The sequence below is a fragment of the Theropithecus gelada genome, chromosome X, assembly GCF_003255815.1.
Source record: "Theropithecus gelada isolate Dixy chromosome X, Tgel_1.0, whole genome shotgun sequence".
NCBI lineage: Eukaryota > Metazoa > Chordata > Mammalia > Primates > Cercopithecidae > Theropithecus > Theropithecus gelada.
Window position 1 is genome coordinate 97,309,869 of NC_037689.1, and position 20,236 is coordinate 97,330,104.

A 20,236-nucleotide genomic window follows, 5' to 3' on the forward strand; every position below is an offset into this window, starting at 1 on the left:
GCTGTAAGTGAAGTATTGAAACCTCCCACTATTATTATGTTGTTATCTATTTTATTTTTTAGTTCTAGTGGTAATTGTTTTATAAATTAGGGAGTTCCAGTGTTAGGTGCATGTATGTTTAGCATTGTGATATTTCCTTGTTGGACTAGTCATTTTTTATATAATGACCCTCTTTGTCATTTTTAACTGCTCTTACTTTAAAGTTTGTTTTCTTTCTTTTTCTGATATAAGAATAACTATTCTTGCTCACTTTTGGTGTCCATTTCCATGGAATATATTTTTCCACACCTTTACCTTAAGTTTATGTGAGTCCTAATGTGAAAGGAGAGTCTCTTGAAGGCAGCAGACGCTTGGTTGGTGAATTCTTATCCATTCTGCCATTCTGTATCTTTTTAGTGGAGCATTTAGGCCACTTACATTTGTGGTTAGCATTGAGATGTCAGGTATTATTCTATTCATTATGCTATTTGTTTCCTGAATACCTTTTTTTTCATTGTGTAATTGTTTTATAGGTCCTGTGAGATTTCATCTTTAAGGAGATTCTATTTTGGTGTGTTTCCAAAATTTATCTCAAGATTTAGAACTACTTATAGCAGTTCTTGTGGTGCTTGGTAGTGGCAAATTCTCTCAGCATTTGTCTGTCTGAAAAAGACTGTATTTCTCCTTCATTTATGATGCTTGGTTTTGCTGGATATAAAATTCTTGGCTGACAATTGTTTTATTTGTGGAGGCTAAAGATAAGATTCCAATCCCTTCTAGGTGGCAGAATTTCTGCCGAGAAATCTTCTGTTAATCTGACAGGTTTTTTTTACGGTTACTTAATTATTTTACCTCACAGTTCTTAAGATTCTTTCCTGCATGTGGACTGTATATAACCATAATGAATATGTGCCTAGGCAATGATCTTTTTGCAATAAATTTCCCAGGTGTTCTTTGAGTTTCCTTTATTTGGATATCTAGCTCTCTTGCTTTCCTTACTTGTAGATTTCTCTTGTTTCTCAGGAACACCAATTATTCTAATGTTTGATCATTTAACATTATCCCAAACTTCTCGGAAGCTTTAGTCATTTATTAAATTATTTTTTGTTTTTGTCTGATTGTGTTAATTCAAAATGCTTGTCTTTGAGCTCTGAAGTTATTTGTTCTACTTGTTTGATTCTATTGCTGAGACTTTTCAGTGAATCTTTCCATTCATTTCCAGAAGTTGTGATTGTTTATTTATTCTATCTTTTTCTCTGGAGATGTTTCCATTTATATCCTGTATCCTTTTTTTTGGTTTTTTTTTTTTCTTTCATTTTTTAAAGTTGGACTTCACCTTTCTCTAGTGCTTCCTTGATTGGCTTAGTAGTTGACCTTCTGAATTATTTTTCTTGCAATTCAGAGATTTGGTCTTGGTTTAGATCCATTGCTGGTGAGCCAGTGTGATTTTGGGGGGTGTTAAAGAACATCATTATGTCATATTAACAAAAATTGTTTTTCTGGTTTCTTTTCATTTGGGTAGACTATGTCAGAGGGAATATCTTATACTCAAGGGGTGCTGTTCATATTCTTTTGTCCCATGGGGAGTTCTCTTAATGTGGTTCTCTCCCATTTCCCTTAGAGATAGAGCTTCCTGAGAGTCAAACTTCAGTAATACTTATTTCTCTTCTGATTCTAGCCACCCAGTGAAGCTATTGAGCTCTAGGCTGATACTGGGGAGTGTCTGCAGAGTCCTTTGATGCGATCAGTTTTCACGTCTCTCAGTCATGGATACCAGCACCTGCTCTGGTGGAGGTAGCAGGGAATTGAAGTGGACTCTGTGAGGGTCTTTGGTTATATTTTTGTTAAATGCACTGATTTCGTGTTGGTTGGCCTCCAACCAGCAGGTGGTGCTTTCAAGAGTGAATCAATTGTGGCAGTATAGGGAGGATGAGGCAGTGGTCAGAGCCATAGGGCTCCCTAGAGATGATGTTATTTGTCTTCAGAGTTCCTTGGCTGTCCCACAGAGTCTGCAGTGGCAATCTACCTCCTTCAAAGGCTCTGTGTATTCTCTAGGCTTTCCTGGTATTTTCCTATGGTAGTTCTTGGAGCAAACATTCATAATGTGTGTCTCCAAATGCTGCTCTGTCCATCCAAGTGGCAGTTGCAAGCTAGTCTTGCCTCCTATCTACCATACCATTTTCCCAGAAGTGAATCTTCTTTTTTTGTGTTTCTTAGTCTAGCTAAAGGTTTGTCAATTTTCTTTAACTTTTCAAAAAAAAAAATCAACTTTTTATTTTACTGATCTTTTATGATGTTTTCTTCATTTCAAATTTATTTATGCTCTGATTTTTTTTTTTTTCTTCTACTAGTTTTGGGTTTGGTTTGATTTTGCATTTCTAGTTCTGTAAGATGCATTTTTAGATTGTTTGAAGTTTTTTCTCTTTTTTGATGTAGGCACTTACAGCTATAAACTTCACTTCTAGTGTTGTTTTTGCTGTATCCCATAAGTTTTGGTATGTTATGTTTCCATTATCATTTGTTTCAACAAATTTGTCAATTTTCTCCTTAATTTCTTCTTTGATCCACTGGTCATTCAGAGGCATATTGTTTAATTTCCATGTATGTCTACAGTTTCCAAAATCCCTCCTTTCATTAATTTCTAGTTTTATTCCATTGTGTTCAGAGAAGATTCTTGAGAGTATTTCATTTTTTTAAAAAATGTTTAAGACTTGTTTCATCACCTTAAATATGGTCTATCCTTGAGAAGGATTCATGTGCAGAGGAAAAGAATGTGCATTCTGCAGCTTTTGGATGAAATGTTCTGTAAATATCTGTTAGATCCATGTGGCCTATAGTACAGATTAAGACTGATGTTTCCTTTTTTGATTTTCTTTCTGGAAGATCTGTTCAATACTGAAAGCAGGAGGGAGTGCAAATTGATGCAATCACTTTGATTAGTAATTTGGTATTATCAAATGAATTTGAAAATATGTGTAGCCTACAAACCAGATATTTTGGTTATTGATATATATCCTTGATTAACTTTTTGTATGTGTGTACCTGGAGATCTATCCAAGGACACAAATTGTAAAAGTGGAAAATTGTAAAACAAATAAATTATGGTTTACTTAATTAATGAACTACCTGACTCACTTATAATGAATAAACTTAATCTATATCCATAAAGGTAGTAATCAAAACATAATTTTGAGTAAAAACCAAGTTGCAGGAACAAATATGGACTGTGATAGCATTTGTATAGTTTTTTAAAATATATACATATAGCACGTCAAGTGTGTTGGCTCATGCATGTAATCCCAGCATGTTCAGAGGCTGCAGTGGGAGGAGATTGCTTGAGGTCAGTAATTTGTGTACAGCCTTGGGAACATAGTGAGACACGATCTGTTCAAAAAACTGAAATAAATAAATAAATAGCCAGACATTGTTTTGCATGACTTTAGTCCTAGCTAATCAGAAGGCTGAGAAAAGAGGATTGTTTGAACCCAGGAGCTCTCCTGGGTCTCTAGCTTTTCAACACACCCTATAGGTCCTGGGATTTGTCAACCTTTATAATGGCATGAGCAATTTCTTAAAAAATTAGGATTTCACTGTTTCTCTCTCTCCCTCTCCCTCTTTCTCAGAATTTACAATGATATCTGAGAAACAATGTGTGTAAAATCAGAGAGAAAGTAAAAGCTATAGATAGATATAGGTAGCTATCTATATGTAATCTAAATCTCTCTATGTATGCATTAGTCAGGGTTCTCTAGTAGGACAGAAATAATTTTATATATATATAAGTTGAGTTTACTAAGTATTAACTTACATAATCTCAAGGTCCCACAATAGGCTGTCTGCAAGCTGAGGAGCAAGGAGAGCCAGTCTGAGTCCCAATAACTGAAGAACTTGAAGTCTGTTGTTCAAGGACAGGAAGCATTCACATGGGAGAAAGTTACAGGCTGGGACACTAGGCCAGTCTAGTCTTCACATTTTTCTACCTGATTGTATTCTAGATATGCTGGCAGCTAATTAGATAGTGCCCATCCAGATTAAGGGTGGGTCTGCCTTTTCCAGCCCACTGACTCAAATGTTAGTCTCCTTTGGCAACACCTTCACAGACACACCTAGGATCAATGCTTTGCATCCTTCATTCCAATCAAGTTGACACTCAGTATTAATCATCACACTGTTTCTCTCTGTATATATATATATAGAGAGAGAGATAAATGGTTATAATCTCTCCTATTGTTTCTGTTTCTCTAGAGAATCCTGACTAATATATTAGGACATATGACATGATCATGAGAGAAGATGCTTTAGGGGAAGTAGGGAGGGAGGATTATGAGATTGGTTAGGAGAACAGCGAAACTCCAACTTTACTTTTATGATCTTTGTTTCCAAATAAAAAATTGAAACAAAAATTTAAAAAGTTAACTTTTATATTATGGAAGAATCTTTTATATTATTCTCTGTATATTTCTGGATTTTAAAGATTTTCTTAAAAATGTTTCTCCACATAGTGTTTTTACTGATAATACATTATAAATATTCTGTAATTTTCATTGCAATTTTTTATTTAAACTGTAATTTACTTAGCAGTGCATTTTGGAATTTTAAAAATTCCTAAATATTAGCTTCTAATTCATTTACATCATGTTTAGTAACTTTGATGTGCATGTTACTTATTCTTAGAATTTTGTTAAGGTATTCTGGTATATATGCAAATTTGTAAATCTTCCTTGTGTAACTGAAAAGAGTTTGTGTTCTCTATTTGTTGAGCATTTGATAAAGTTTATTATATTTGCATTTCTAATATTTTATTTATTTACTGATTTTTGTTTCTCTGAGCCATCAGTTTCTAATGAAACTGTGATAACATTACCTACTGTGTGTGTGTGTGTGTGTGTGTGTGTGTGTGTGTGTCAGGTTATCCATGGATCAATAATTATTTTATCCTGTTTCTCTGTGAGCAGTAGGATATTTCCCATATGCATGGCCCAAGCTCATCATTTTGACAATATTGCAAGTAGTAGAATAAAGGAAAGGAGAAAGAAGTGGGGTGTTTACTAACTTTAATGATACATCTCAGAAATTTCATGCCTTACTTCTCATGTCTTTAGCCCAAACTGTTACCTGGCCACACATAGATGTAAATGAGACTGAGAAAATCAGACTTTATTCTTGATAAGCATGTGTGGAGCTCACATTAGTGGTAGTAACACTAAGAGAGATGAGAATCTAGAATTTAAGTAGCAACTAGCAGTCTCTGTTGCAGTCATTTTGGTCAGGAGTTAACTGCTGTGATGAATGAATGCCAAATGTTTTCAGTATTTTTGTCTTTTAGCTCAAGTAGAATTCCAGAGAGGGAGCATCTAATTGCACAGTATGTACTCATTCTTTTGCTAGGGGTGTGGGTGTAGGTGGATGTTGATTTCTTTCCCACCAGATTGCATCTAGTGGGGAAGAGGAAATTGATCAAAATGAAATTGGAGGTCTCTTAGAAATAATAAGTGAATACTAAACAATTAATACTAGGACATATCTAATATAAGAACAGATAAAGTTCATTTGACCATAAAAAATTTGTTAAGCTACTACTATTCACCAGGGATGATGCTCCATGCTTGAAAGAAAAAGTAAAGTGCCACTTCTACTGTCATAAAGCTCATAATCTAATTCAGATGCTCAGGGTTCTGTAATATAAGGAATTTTATAAAGATAAGTAACTGATAATGTGAATAAAGAGGCCATGCATATTACCTGGCACAATGTAACCTTTGTAACCATTTTGTAAAGTCTATAGGGGAAAAACCCCTTGGGTTTACTAGAAAATTCAGTTGACTCAGTCTTCAAGCATTTTTTTTCTCTGCAAATCATGAGTTACTGTATAGGCTTATTTTTTAAAATATACACATTATACATTTTGCACTATTATTTTTTCCTTTTCTATCTTTTATTTTGAAATAGGTTGAGTTACAGGAAGTTGCAAAACTGGTACATCAAACTTCGTTTCCTCAAATGATAATAACCTACAAAATCACATTATACTGTTTGGGTTTCTTTTTGTAAAGCATATTTTTATTGCTGAGAGTACATATATACAAATGTACACCTTAGCTGTCTATCCTACTTTTCTCTTATCATCTTTCTCTGGCAAATTTTAATTACATTAACTGGCATGGTTAGGAATGCAAGAGCTGCATATTATATTTCCTGATTATTAAGAGTTTTGAAAAGAAAATAAGTGAGTGTGACTTGGTCGTCTAGCCTGCAGCTTTTCCATTTAGTGCTTGCTCTCTCTCTCTCTCTCTCTCTCTGCGTGTGTGTGTCTGTGTGTGTGTGTGTGTGTATGTGTGTGTGTGTAGACACAGAAAGAGAAAGTTCAGAAGCATCAGTCTGGCATAACCTTCTCTAATTTTTAAAATACATGCATTTTTATGTAGTTTTTGGAATAACTATTTTTTTCTTAAACCCAAACAAGATTATGTAAGGAAAAAAATATTTCAGTTGGAACATAATAGGGAGAGATGTTACTAAATACCTAAATTTTATTATTGCCTGCTCAATAGTTTGTGTGCTCCCAAGAATTACCAAGAAAATATTTATCCTTAGAGTAAAATGAATAAAAGGGTATTGGCTTACTGACTAAATAATCACAGTGAACAACCTACCCTGTTTGAGTAAACCACGGTCTGTGTCAGCAAATATGGCCAAGATGACACTTAGATACTTGTGTGTTCACTGACTCCCTCACCAATTCATTAACTCACATACAGAGGATGTGACTGGGAGAATAATGAAACCATAATATCTGACCTTTTAAAAAAATTTCCTTAGTTATTGAGGAACAGGTAGTACTTGATTACATGAGTAAGTTCTTTAGTGGTGATTTGTGAAATTTAGGTGCACCCAGCACACGGGCAGTATACACTGCACCAATTGGTAGTCTTTTATCCCTCACGGCCTTCCCACCCTTTCTTCCTGAGTCCTGGAAGTCCATTGTGTTATTCTTATCCTTTTGCATCCTCATAGCTTAACTTATACTTATGAGCGAGAGCATACGATATTTGGTTTTCCATTTCTGAGTTACTTCACTTAGAATAACAGTTTCCAATCTCATCCAGCTCACTGTTAATGCCATTAATTCATTCCTTTTTATAGCTGTGTAGAATTTCATATATATATATATATATACACACACACATATATATATACACACACATACACACACACACGCACACACACATATATACCACAGTTTCTTTATCCATTCATTGATTGGTGGGCATTTGGGTTGGTTCTACGCCTTTGCAATTGCAAATTGTGCTGCTGTAAACATGTGTGTGCAAGTATCTTTTTCATATAATGACTTCCTTTCTTCTAGGTAGATACCCAGTAGTGAGATTGCTGGGTCAAATGGTATTTCCACTTTTAGCTCTTTAAAGAATCTCCATGCTGTTCTCCATAGTGGTTGTACTAGATTACATTCCCACCAGGAGTGTAGAAGTGTTTCCTGTTCATCACAGCCAAATCAATACCTACTATTTTTTGATTTTTTTTTTATCTTGCAAGAGTAAGGTGGTATCGCATTGTGGTTTTGATTTCCATTTCCCTGATTATTAGTGATGGTGAGCGTTTTTTCATATGGTTGTTGGCCATTTGTATATCTTCTTTTGAGAATTATCTATTCATGTCCTTAGCCCACTTTTTGATGGAATTGTTTGTTTGTTTGTTTTTTCTTGTTGATTTGTTTGCATTCATTGTAGATTCTGGATATTAGTCCTTTGTCAGATGTATACATTGCAAATATTTTCTCCTGTTCTGTGGTTTGTCTGTTTACACTGCTGACTGTTTCTTTTGCTGTGCAAAAGTTTTTTAGTTTAATTAATTACCAGCAATTTATCATTGTTTTTATTGCATTTGCTTTTGGGCTCTTAGTTATGAAATTATTGCCTAAGCCAATGTCTAGAAGGGTTTTTCCAATGTTATCTTCTAGAATGTTTACAATTTCAGGTCTCAGATTTAAGTCCTTAATCAATCTTGAGTTGATTTTTCTATAAGACAAGAGATGAGGATCCAGGTTCATGCTCCTATATGTGACTAGCAAATCATCCCAGCACCATTTGCTGAGTAGGGTGCCCTTTCCCTACTTTATGTTTTTGTTTCCTTTGTTGAAGATCAGTTGTCTGTAAGTATTTTGGTTTATTTCTGAGTTCTCTATTCTGTTTCATTGGTCTATGTGCCTATTTTTATACCTGCACCATACTGTTTTGGTGACTATGGCCTTATAGTATAGTTTGAAATCAGGTAATGTGATGCCTCCAGAGTTTGTTATTTTTGCTTAGTCTTGCTTTGGCTATGCAGGCTCTTTTTTGGTTCCATATGAAGTTGAGAATTGTTTTTTTCTAATTTTGTGAAGAATTAGGGTGGTATTTTGATGGGAATTACTATAAGTTTGTAGATTGTTTTTGGCAGAATGATAATTTTCACAATACTAATTCTACCCATCCATGAGCATGGGATGTGTTCCCATTTGTTTGTGTCATCTATGATTTCTTTCAGCAGTATTTTGTAGTTTTCCTTGTAGAAGTCTTTCACCTCCTTGATTAGGTAAATTCCTAAGTATTTTAATTTTTTCCAGCTGTTGTAAAAGGGGTTCAGTTCTTGATTTGGACTCTCAGCTTGATTGCTGTTGGTGTATACAAGAGCTACTAATTTGTGTACATTAATTTTGTATCCAGAAACTTTGCTGAATTCATTTATCAGTCCTAGGAGTTTTCTGGTGGAGTCTTTAGGGTTTTCGAGGTAATCGATCATATCATCAGCAAACAGTGACAGTTTGACTTCCTCTTTACCTATTTGGATGCCCTTTATTTCTTACTCTTGTCTGATTGCTCTGGCTAGGCCTTCCATTACTATGTTGAAGAGGAGTGCTGAGAGTGGATATTATTGTCTTGTTCCAGTTCTCAGAGGAAATGTTTTCAACATTTCCCCATTCGGTATAATGTTTGCTGTGAGTTTGTCATAGATGGCTTTTATTATATTGAGGTATGTTCATTGTATGCCAATTTTGCTGAGAATTTTAATATAAAGGGATGCTGGATTTTGCTGAATGCTTTTTCTGCATCTATTGAGATGATCATGTGATTTTTGTTTTTAATTCTGTTTATGTGGTTTATTGCATTTATTGACTTGCATATGTTAAATCATCCCTGCAGCAACAATTTATCATGGTGATCTTTTTGATATATGTTGGATTTGGTTAGCTAGTATTTTACTAAGGGTTTTAGAATCTATGTTCATCAGGAATATTGGTTTGTAGTTTTCTTTTTTGGTTATGTCCTTTCCTGGTTTTGGTATTAGGGTGAAACCAGCTTCATAGCATTATTTAGGGAGGATTCCCTATTTCTCTATCTTGTGGAATAATGTCAACAGGACTGGTATCAATTTCTCTTTGAATGTCTGGTAGACTTCTGCTGTGAATTTGTCCTGGACTTTTTTTGTTGGTAATTTTTAAATTAGTATTTCAACCTCACTGCTTGTTATTGACCTGTTCAGGGTATCCAATTCTTCCTGATTTAAGCTAGGAGGGTTATATCTTTTCAGGAATTTATCCATCTCTTCAAGGTTTTCTAGTTTATGTGCATAAAGGTGTTCATGGTAGCCTTGACAATCTTTTGTATTTCTGTGGTGTCAATTGTAATATTTCCTGTTTTATTTCTTATTGAGCATATTTGGATTTTCTTTCTTTCTTGGTTAATCTTGCTAATGGTCTATCAATTTTATTTACCTTCTCAAAGAATCAGCTTTTTAAAAAATTTGTCTTTTGTATTTTTTGTTTGTTTGTTTGTGTCAATTTTATTGGATTCTGCTCTGAACTTGGTTATTTCCTTTCTTCTGCTGGGTTTGGGTTTGGCTTGTTCTTATTTCTCTAGTTCCTTGAGGTTTCTCTAAACAATCTAGACCTTAGATTGTCTGTGCTCTTTCTGACTTTTTGATGAAGGTGTTTAGGGCTATGAACTTTCCTCTTATCACCGCCTTTGCTGTGTCCCAGATGTTTTGATAAGTCATGTCACTATTGTCATTTAGTTTGAAAGATTTTTTGATTTCCCTCTCGATTGCATTTTTGACCCAATGATCATTCAAAAGCAGGTTATTTAATTTCCATGTATTGGCATGTTTTGAAGGTTCCTTTTCGAGCTAATTTCCAGTTTTATTCCACTGTGGTCTGAGAGAGTGCTTGACAAAATTTCCATTTTCTTTAATTTATTGAAACTAGTTTTGTGACCTATCATATGGTTTACCTTGAAGAAAGTTCCAGGCACTGTTGAATAGAGTGTATATTCTACAGTTTGTGGATGTGATGTTCTGTATATATTTTTAAGTCCATTTGTTCCAGGGTATAGTTTAAATCCATTGTTTCTTTGTTGACTTTCTATATTGATAACTTGTCTAGTTCTGTCAGTGGAGTATTGAACTCCCCTACTATTATTGTGTTGCTGTCTGTCTCATTTCTTAGCTCTATTAGTAATAGTTTTATAAACTTTAGAGCACTAGTGTTAGGTACATATATGTTTAGGACTGTGATATTTTCATGTTGGACAAGGCCTTTTGCCATTATATAATGTTCCTCTTTGTCTCTCTTAACTGCTGTTGCTTTAAAGTTTGTCTTGTCTGATATAAGAATAGCTAACCCTGCTCATTTTTGGTGTTCATTTGCATGAAATGCCTTTTTCTACCTCTTTACTTTAAGTTTGTGTGAGTCCTTACGTGTTAGGTGGGACTCTTGAAGGCAGCAGAGAGCGGTTGGTGAATTCTTATCCATTCTGCAATTCTGTCTTTTAAGCATAGCATTCAGGCCATTTACATTCAATGTTAGTATTGAGATGTGAGGTACAGTTTCATTTATCTTACTATTTGTTGCCTGTATACATTTTTTGGTTGTTTTTAAAACTGTATTTTATGTTTTATAGGTCCTGTGAGATTTATGCTTTAAAGAGTTTCTGTTTTGATGTGTTTCCAGAATTTGTTTCAAGATTTAGAGCTCCTTTTAGCAGTTGTTTTAGTGGTTGCTTGGTAGTGGTGAATTTTCTCAGCATTTGTTTGTCTGAAAAAGACTGTATTTTTCCTTCATATATGAAGCTCAGTTTTGTTGGATACAAAATTATTGGTTGATAATTATTTTGTTTGGGGAGGCTTAAGATAGGGACCCAATTCCTTTTAGCTTGTAGGTTTTCTGCTGAGAAACCTGCTGTTAATCCGATAGGTTTTCTTTTATAGGTTTCCTGGTACTTTTGTCTCACAGCTCTTAAGATTCTTTCCTTTGTCTCCAGGTGTTCTTTCTGCTTCTTGTATTTGAATGTCTAGGTCTCTAATGAGGCCAAGGAAGTTTTCCTCTATTATTCCCTCAAATATGTTTTCTAAACTTTTAGATTTTTCTTCTTTCTCAGGAACACTGATTATTCTTAGGTTTGGTTAATTAACATAATCCCAGACTTCTTAGAGGCTATGTTCATATTTTCTTATTCTTATTTCTTTGCTCCTGCTGAATTGGTTTAATTTGAATACATTGCCTTTGAGCTCTTAATTTTTTTCTTCTACTTGTTCAATTCTATTGCTGAGACTTTCCAGAACATTCTTCGATTTCCATAAGTGTGCCCATTGTTTCCTGAAATTTTTATTTTTTTTTATGCTATATATTTCCTTGAATATTTCTCCCTTCACTTCTTATATCCTTTTTTGGATTTTCTTACATTGAGCTTTGCCTTTCTCCGGTGCCTCCCTGATTAGCTTAATAACTAACCTCCTGAATTCTTTTTCAGATAAATCAGGATTTTGTCTTGGTGAGCTAGCGTGATTTTTTTGAAGGTGTTAAAGAACCTTGTTTTGTCATATTACCAGGGTTGGTTTTCTGGTTCCTTCTCATTTGGGTAGGCTCTGTCAGAGGAAAGGTCTAGGGCTGAAGGCTGTTGTTCAGATCCTTTCGTCCCACAGGGTGTTCCCTTGATGCAGTACTCTCCCTGTTTTCCTATAGATGTGTCTTCTTGAGAGCAAAGCTGCAGTGATTGTTACCTCCATTCTGGATCTAGCCACCCAGCAAGTTTACTAGGCTCCAGGCTGGTACTGGGGGTTGTCTGCACAGATTTCTGTGATATGAACCACCTGTGGGACTCTCAGCTGTGGATACCAGCACCTGTTCCAGTGGAGGTGGCAGGGGGCTAAAATGGACTTAGTGAGAGTTCTTAGTTTTGGTGGTTTAAGGCACTATTTTTGTGCTGGTTGGCCTCCTGCCAGGAGGTGGCGCGTTCCAGAAAGTATCAGCTATGGTTGTATAGGGAGGAACAGGTGGTGAGCAGGACCCTAGAACTCCCAAGAATATATGCCCTTTGTCTTTAGTTATGGAAGTTATGGGGTGGGTAGGGAAGGACCATTAGTGGGGACAGAGCTAGATGTGTCTGAGCTCAGACTCTCCTTGGGTGGGTCTTGCTGTAGCTGAGTATTTGGGGTGTCTCCCCGGGTCCTGCAGGACCAATCTGCTTCCTTTAGTGGGTCTGTGGGTTCTCTCAGGTTTCCTGATTTATTCCTGCAGTCATTCTGGAGCAAATATTTATGATGCAAGACTTCACATGCTGCTCTGTCCATCTGAGTCAGAGCTGCTATCTAGTCCTGCCTTCCATCTGCCATAATCAATACAGCTCGTCAATCCTTGACTTTTGATAACTGTATGAACCAGTAGTTAATATATCCTTCTATTGCTTGAAATGAGCTGACCACAATTACTGTTTAGCTCCCCCTAAAACCTATGCCCTTCATAAGAATTTGATGCCAACTAAAGCAAATAGATATTATAATTAAGATTTTCTAAATACTTGAGTAGCCAGAAGGTAGACTACAGTGATAGGTTTTGTCATTTGAAATGAGTATAGTAATGAGGCCTGTTTCCTATTGGTAGACTTTTGGCAAATGTATACACAAAAGAAGTGATAAGATAAAATGAGTATAGGGAGAACTGTGACAATTTCAATTTATAATAACAAATATAAAATATTAGTATATATAATAGTTTATTTATAGTAATATAAACATAAAATTACCAAATTTATAATTTTATTCTGCCCTACTTATAGTGTATCTATATCAATACTTTTTAACATGCACCTAGACTCTATTGCCTTTGAGAATTATAATTTTTCTTTGATAAGAATGCTTGTGAGTGTGTGTGCACCTGTGTGTGTGAGAGAAAAGAGATAACAGTTAAACCTTTGGTGATCATGAGAAATTAGATTAGAGGAAACCATATGTTTACTTCAAGTAACTGGAGCTTGGTGAGAGGAAGCCCACCTTTGACTCTTTTGCTAGAGATTTTATGCTCCTCAACCAAACATTCTTTCCACTTCATCCATGGCTGTAAGTTTTTATTCATAACTCATATTGTTGGGAAATATATGTTTTCATGATATTATGTCCTATGAATTGCACTTGGCAATAGTGGTCAGCGTAATGGATCCTGGAGAGGAAGCCCAATTCTTAGCTAGAGTAGGGTTTCCCAATAGTTGAAAACTGGTACTGTGTACTCTTTAAAAAGAGAATTATCTTAAAAGACAGTAGAAAGACTAAACCTTGAAGCACAATAATAAGGCTAGGAACTATTGGAGCCCATGAATAATAAACACATGGAGGGAAGGGGAAGCAAGATGGCTGAATAGAAGCTTCCACCTAGCATCGCCACTATGGGAACACCAAATTATAACAGCAAACCACACACACAACAAGCACTGTCATAAGAACTGAAAATCAGATGAGCAATCATAGTACCTGGTTCTAACTTCATATCACTGAACGAAGCACTAAAGAAGGTAGAAAAGACAGTCTGGAATCACCAACAACACTCATCCCCTAGCAGTGACCACATGGCATAGAGAGAAAAACTGTTCACTTAAGAGAGGGAGAATACAGCAACTGGAGGGCTTGGCATTGAGCTCAGTGCTGACCTGTCATAGCAGAGAGCAAAGCAGCGCTGGGCTCAGTTGGCATCCAGCCATGAAGGGAGGATTTGCAGCATCCTTAGCCAGACGGGAATTGACCATCACAGTGATCAGAACTTGAGTTTCAGCAAGGCTCACCACCACAGGCTAAAGCACTCTGGGGTCCTAGATAAACTTGCATGGAAGTCTGTAATTCCGTAGAAATTACAACTGTAATTGTAATTACAAAAGTCCTAGTCCTGGGATGTGTTTAGAGCCAGCAAACTAGGACAGCACATGACCTGGGGTGACACATGACCTAGGGAGACACCAGCCAGGGTGGCTAAGGGAGTGCTTGCACCACCCTTCCCTCAACCCCAGGCAGTACAGCTTGCAGCAATGAAAGTGAGTCTTTCATTCCGCTTGATGAGAGGAGAGTAAAGAGGAATTTTGCCTTGTATTTGGAAAGCAGCTCAGCCTTAAACACAAAATTATGCTACAGAGGGATAGCAAAACAAACATATAAATTAATAGAACAGTATAGAGAACCCAGAAACAAATCCATACACCTACAGTGAATGCATTTTTGACAAAGTTTCCAAAAACATACATTGGTTGCTGGGGAAACTGGATATCCATACACAGCAGAATGAAACTAAATCCCTATCAGTTGCTATATATAAAAATCAAATACAAATTGATTAAAGACTTAAATCTAATACCCCAAACTATAAAACTGTTTTTGTGAAAACATTGGGGAAAGTCTCCAGGACATTAGTCTGGGCAAAAAAATTTGAGCAATACCCCACAAGCACAGGCAACCAAAGCAAAAATACACAAATGGAATCACATCAAGTTAAAAAGCTTCTGCACAGCAAAGGAAACAATCAACAAGGTAAAGAGACAACCCGCAGAATGGGAGAAAATGTACGCAAACTACCTATCTTATAAGGGATTAATAACCAGAATATACAAGGAGCTCAAGCAACTAACTCTTTAGGAAAAAAAAATCTAATAATCTGATTAAAAAATGAGCAAAATATTTGAATAGATATGTTTCAGAAGAAGATATTCAAATAGCAAACTAGCATATAAAATGGTGCTCAACATCATTGATTGTCAGAGAAATGCAAATCACAACTGAAATGAGATATCATCTCACCCCAATTAAAGTGGCTTATATCCAAAAGACACATAATAAAATATGCTGGCAAAGATGTGGGGGGAAAAAAGGGAAATGCTTGTACACTGCTGATGGGAATGTAAATTAGTAAAACCACTACGGAGAAGAGTTTGGGGGTTCCTCAAGAAAACAAAAACTAAGAGCTATAATCTTATAAGCAATACTACTGTTAATTATACACCCAAAATAAAGGAAATCAGTATATCAAAGGGATATCTGCACTCCCATGGTTGTCGCAGAACTGTTCACAATAGCTAAGATTTGGAAGCCACCTAAGTGTCATCAACAGCAGAACAGATAAAGAAAAGGTGATACATACACACAATGAAGTACTATTCCATCATAAAAAAGAATGAGATCCAGCCATTTTCAACAACATGGATGGAACTGAAGATCATTATGTTTGGTGAAATAAGCCAGGCAGAAAGAGACAAATTTCACCTGTTTTCACTTATTTGTAGGTACTAAAAATTAAAACAATTGAACTCATGGAGGTAGAGAATAGGATGGTTACCAGAGGCTGGGGAAAGTAGTTGAGCGGGGAGTTGGGGATGGCCAACTGATACCGAAAGTGATTAGAAAGAATGAATAAGACTACATACTTGATAGTACAAGTGGGGTGAATATAGTCAATAATAATTTTATTATACATTTAAAAATAACTACAAGAGTTAATTGTATTTTTTGTAGTACAAAAGAGAAACACTTGAGGGCATGGATATCCATTTATCATAATATGATTATTGTGTGTTGTATGACTGTGTAAGAGTATCTCATGTGTCCCCTAAGTGTGTATATCTATTATGTGCCCCCAAAATCAAAAATTAATATAAGTAAATAAATAACACACAAAGCACTTAAGATACTTCTCATTTGAACTCTTTATGGTCATACTTAGCATACACTTTTACATTTTTCTTTTGTATATTGTAATTTCCTTTTGTTACTTGCAATTTTTATTAAAGTCTACTATTGTATATTTTAAATACTTAGAACTTCTTTACTGTGTAAATATAATAAAGATTAAGTAAATATTTCTACATCATCTCCTCCATGTAAGCAAAAGTATTGGTAGCAGGGTGACATCAGGGAGTAAATAGTCCCAAATTTCCAGGCAGCACTATGCACCAAAACAAACGATGGTTATTCAGTGAACATAAGAGCAACAAGGAAGAATATATCAGATCGAGAAGTAGCTATTAAGTGGACAATTAAGGAAAGAGTAGAAAGAGTAAAGGCAGAATTTTTTTTCCAGTTATACTAGATGAAGGTGACTCTTGGTAGGGCTTGGGGAAGAGTTGACTTTGGATTACCAAATCTAGTCCTCCACATTCAGTAACTTTCTCAAATAAACTTAATTTAACGAAGATAGTGACATTCAAGTGATGCACCTTTTTGTGCTTTTTGAAGCTTCCCACAGTCAAGAATAAAATATTCTGTCTCATGAGTCAGTGAGACTGGCCCCAGGACTATCACCCCTATAATGGCAGCTTTGTATCAGGAAAAGAGCTGGGGACCAATATACAAGGCATGATCCAAGGCTGCCTACTTTGCTCAGAACTACATTTTTGCCTTAATTCCTAGTTATGAGCTCAAAGAATTGTAGACTTCCGTGATATCAGCTGTGAACATGTACTAAATGATATTCAACAGTTAAACAGTTCGTTTTCTGATGAATAAAGGAAAAGACACAAGGATTTATCTTCCCTTTTCTATAAAAATTTTACCAAGCGGTAACCAATTAGTATATTTGGAGCAGTGTCTTGTTATAAAAACATTGTAACTAATTTAAATGGCTAGATGCGAGTTCCTTTTTCTTTATATACAAGTCCCTTCCCTTGTTATGAACTTTGACACAAAACGGGACCCACTCATTCTTTTCAGTAGCCTTTGACCATTAATATATTCTGCATTGCCATTTGGGGTAAAACCAGGACTAATAAGAACCTAAATAATTAGTGCCTGAATTTAATTAAGTTCTTATTCTATGGTCTATGTTTGTGAGAAAGAAACAAACCACAGGAAAATAAGACAACATCAGGGTTTTATAAGTTGTTTATTTGTTTCTTCTATAGCCCTCTTGCTTGGGAGACATCCAATTCAAAACTCTGCACTTTTTGTACTTAAAAAGAAAAATTCTTTGAGCAAAATACTTAATTTCCTAGATAATATAACCAGCTACCAATCGTTCACTTTTACATTTCATCTTTTTAGGCCCTTCTCTTTTCCCCTCATAAAACATCAATAACACTGAGAGGATATGTGCCTTAAACTGGTTATTTTCTAACATTCCAATTATGAGGTATCTATTGAGTTAACATCCAGGTTCAGACAGAAGCTGGCTAGAAAATAGGCAGCTGCGTAGGGCTGGGAGCATGCCAAAAAGAAGATGCCAATGGAGGTCATGGGTATAGGAAAATAGTCAGTGAGAAACTTTGTTTTCTTCATAGTTTTGTTGGCACCCAGGCCCTGTTTATATCAGCAAGAGCTAGTATAAACAATGTTGAGTCTTCTGGGTACGGTGGCTCACATCTGTAATCTCAGCACTTTGAGATGCCAAGGTGGGTGGATCGTTTGAGACCAGTCTGGGCAGCATGGCAAAACCCCATCTCTACAAATAATATTTTAAAAATTAGCCAGGTGTAGTGGTACACATCTGCAGTCCCAGCTACTCAGGAGGCCGAAGGGGGGGGATCACTTCAGCCTGGGAGATTGAGGCTGCAGTGAGTTGTAATCATTCCACTGCATTCCAGCTTGGGGGACAGAGTGAGACACTGCCTCAAAAACAAACAAACAGACAAGCAAAATAATAATAATAATAAAAAAGATGATCCTAAGGTGACTGATTAATTCCAATACATTAATTAAAAAATTCAGTTTTGTTGGCTAGGTAGTATTTATTAAGGTAAAAGGATGGATACATTACTTTCAGAAGATAATTCTCAGCTGGGCGCAGTGGTCCACACCTATAATCCCAGCACTTTGGGAGACCGAGGCGGGCAGATCATGAGGTCAGGAGTTCGAGACCAGCCTGGCCAACATGGTGAAACCCCGTCTCTACTAAAAACACAAAAATTAGCAGGGCGTGGTGGTGCACGCCTGTAGTCCCAGCTGCTCAAGAGGCTAAGGCAGGAGAATTGCTTGAACACAGGAGGAGGAGGTTGCAGTGAGCCAAGATCATGCCATTGTACTCCAGCCTGGGTGACAGAGCAAGACCCTGTCTCAAACAAACCAAAACAAAACAAAAAACCAAAAAAGAAAAAAAAAAACCCATAATTCTCAAGTCAATCCAAAAGAGACAATATAATTTGTAATGAATCTAAACTAATATTGCTATTGCATTGGGGGACGGGTATATGATCTCTAAAATTTTTTTCTTCCCTTCTGCCACCACATGATGCATGAAATGTGTTTTCAAATATTAATTGCTCAATATGTTTCTGCAGAAAATACTTTAATAAATCCTACTCAACACCAAGTTATCATGTTCTCTTTGAAATTCCATCACAAATAAGCCTTTGACAAAACATCATACACAGAAATTATCTATCACTGCATAGTTTACACCATTTTTCCCATTTAGTATTTTATTTGAAATAGAACAAATATGTCAACATCTTCCACTTTTCAAATGATGATACTGCAATACAGACAGGCTTAGTAACTCATTCAAGTTTACTTGGCTGGTAATTAATAGAACCAGAGTTCAAACTTCAAATCTTTGACTCCAAATTTACCCTCATTTCACCACAAATTGCATTTTCTGTTAATGGTAAAAGATGATCAGAAGAAGGAACTTCAGGGTTTTTTCTTTTTGATCAATATCATTTTTTCTAGGTTGGACCAGAGAGATAATGCCATTTTCAAAGTGAAACGACATTCTATAAAACCTACATGCAGGGCCTTCATTAACTAACTTGAACATACTCTGTTTTGAAAAAGAAAAGGCTAAGCAATGAACTTTCGAGCTAAAGAACAAATGAGGAGTATTGTCAGAAAGCAACATCTACACTAATTAGTGCCCCATCCTTAACTTTGTCACAAAGGTTAAGTTTAACTAGGACCCTGTCCTTGATTTTTATTGTCATCTTGTGAAATCATCGCCTGCCGTATAAGCCTCTTAAATTTACACTTGATTATGAAAGTCAAGCACACTTTCATTTACTGACAGCTACTGATGCTTCTAATGAAGTCAGGTGACTTTAGTTCAAATAAACAAATGATTACGGTTGACAGCAAAAGTGTAAACAAGTTCTAATTAAATTAATGAATATGCTCACTGTTGTGGTTGTCCCCTAGGACACGAAAACTTGTATTTTCTTATCAAGATTTCCACACAAAGGAAAAAAAATGAATTTCCATGGTCAGAAAGTCAGTGCCCATAGGCCAGTGAGTAGGTAAAGGAGTAGAAATCACTGGCATTTCACCAGTTTATAGACTCATTCTATAGGTAGATGGATAGTTATAGTCTCTTGACCTTTTGAGCAAACTGCTCAAAACAGTGAGGACTAAAGTCAGGCTTGCATTATACTCTCTCTTTGGTGTTGAGAAAAGAGCACATTACACAGCCCTGGTCATATATTCAAGTAAAATTATTGGGTTTTAAGCAAAAAAGAAGAATAAATAAAAGTCTTCTGGGCATATAGATTTTAAAAAGAGCATGTAACTTATAATGAAGTGAAAATTAGATTATCATTAGATATTTTTACAATGCTTTATGGCCATAAGTAAATGGGATGACATATTTAAGGTGCTCAAAAAAAGGAAATGTGGGCAAAGATTTTGCCTCCAGAAGAACTGACTTAAAGAGTAAAGAACAAAAAACGTCATCAACATGTAAGAATTTGAAGAATATCTTTTTCAGATCACTTTCTGAGAAGTCTGAAGAATAAGTTTCAAACAACAAAAATTACTAGGAGAGAGAGCAACATATTTACCAGTGGTAATCATTTAATATATAAGGACCTGTGAAAGTGTGACTAAATGAAAAAAAGTACGTATATAGATGGTTATATATTATATCAATGTAGATATGACACAATTATAAAATAAAATGAAGAGGATATGGGGAGATGACATATACAAAAATTTAAAGATTTTCAATCACTGTATTGGAATGATAGTTTTA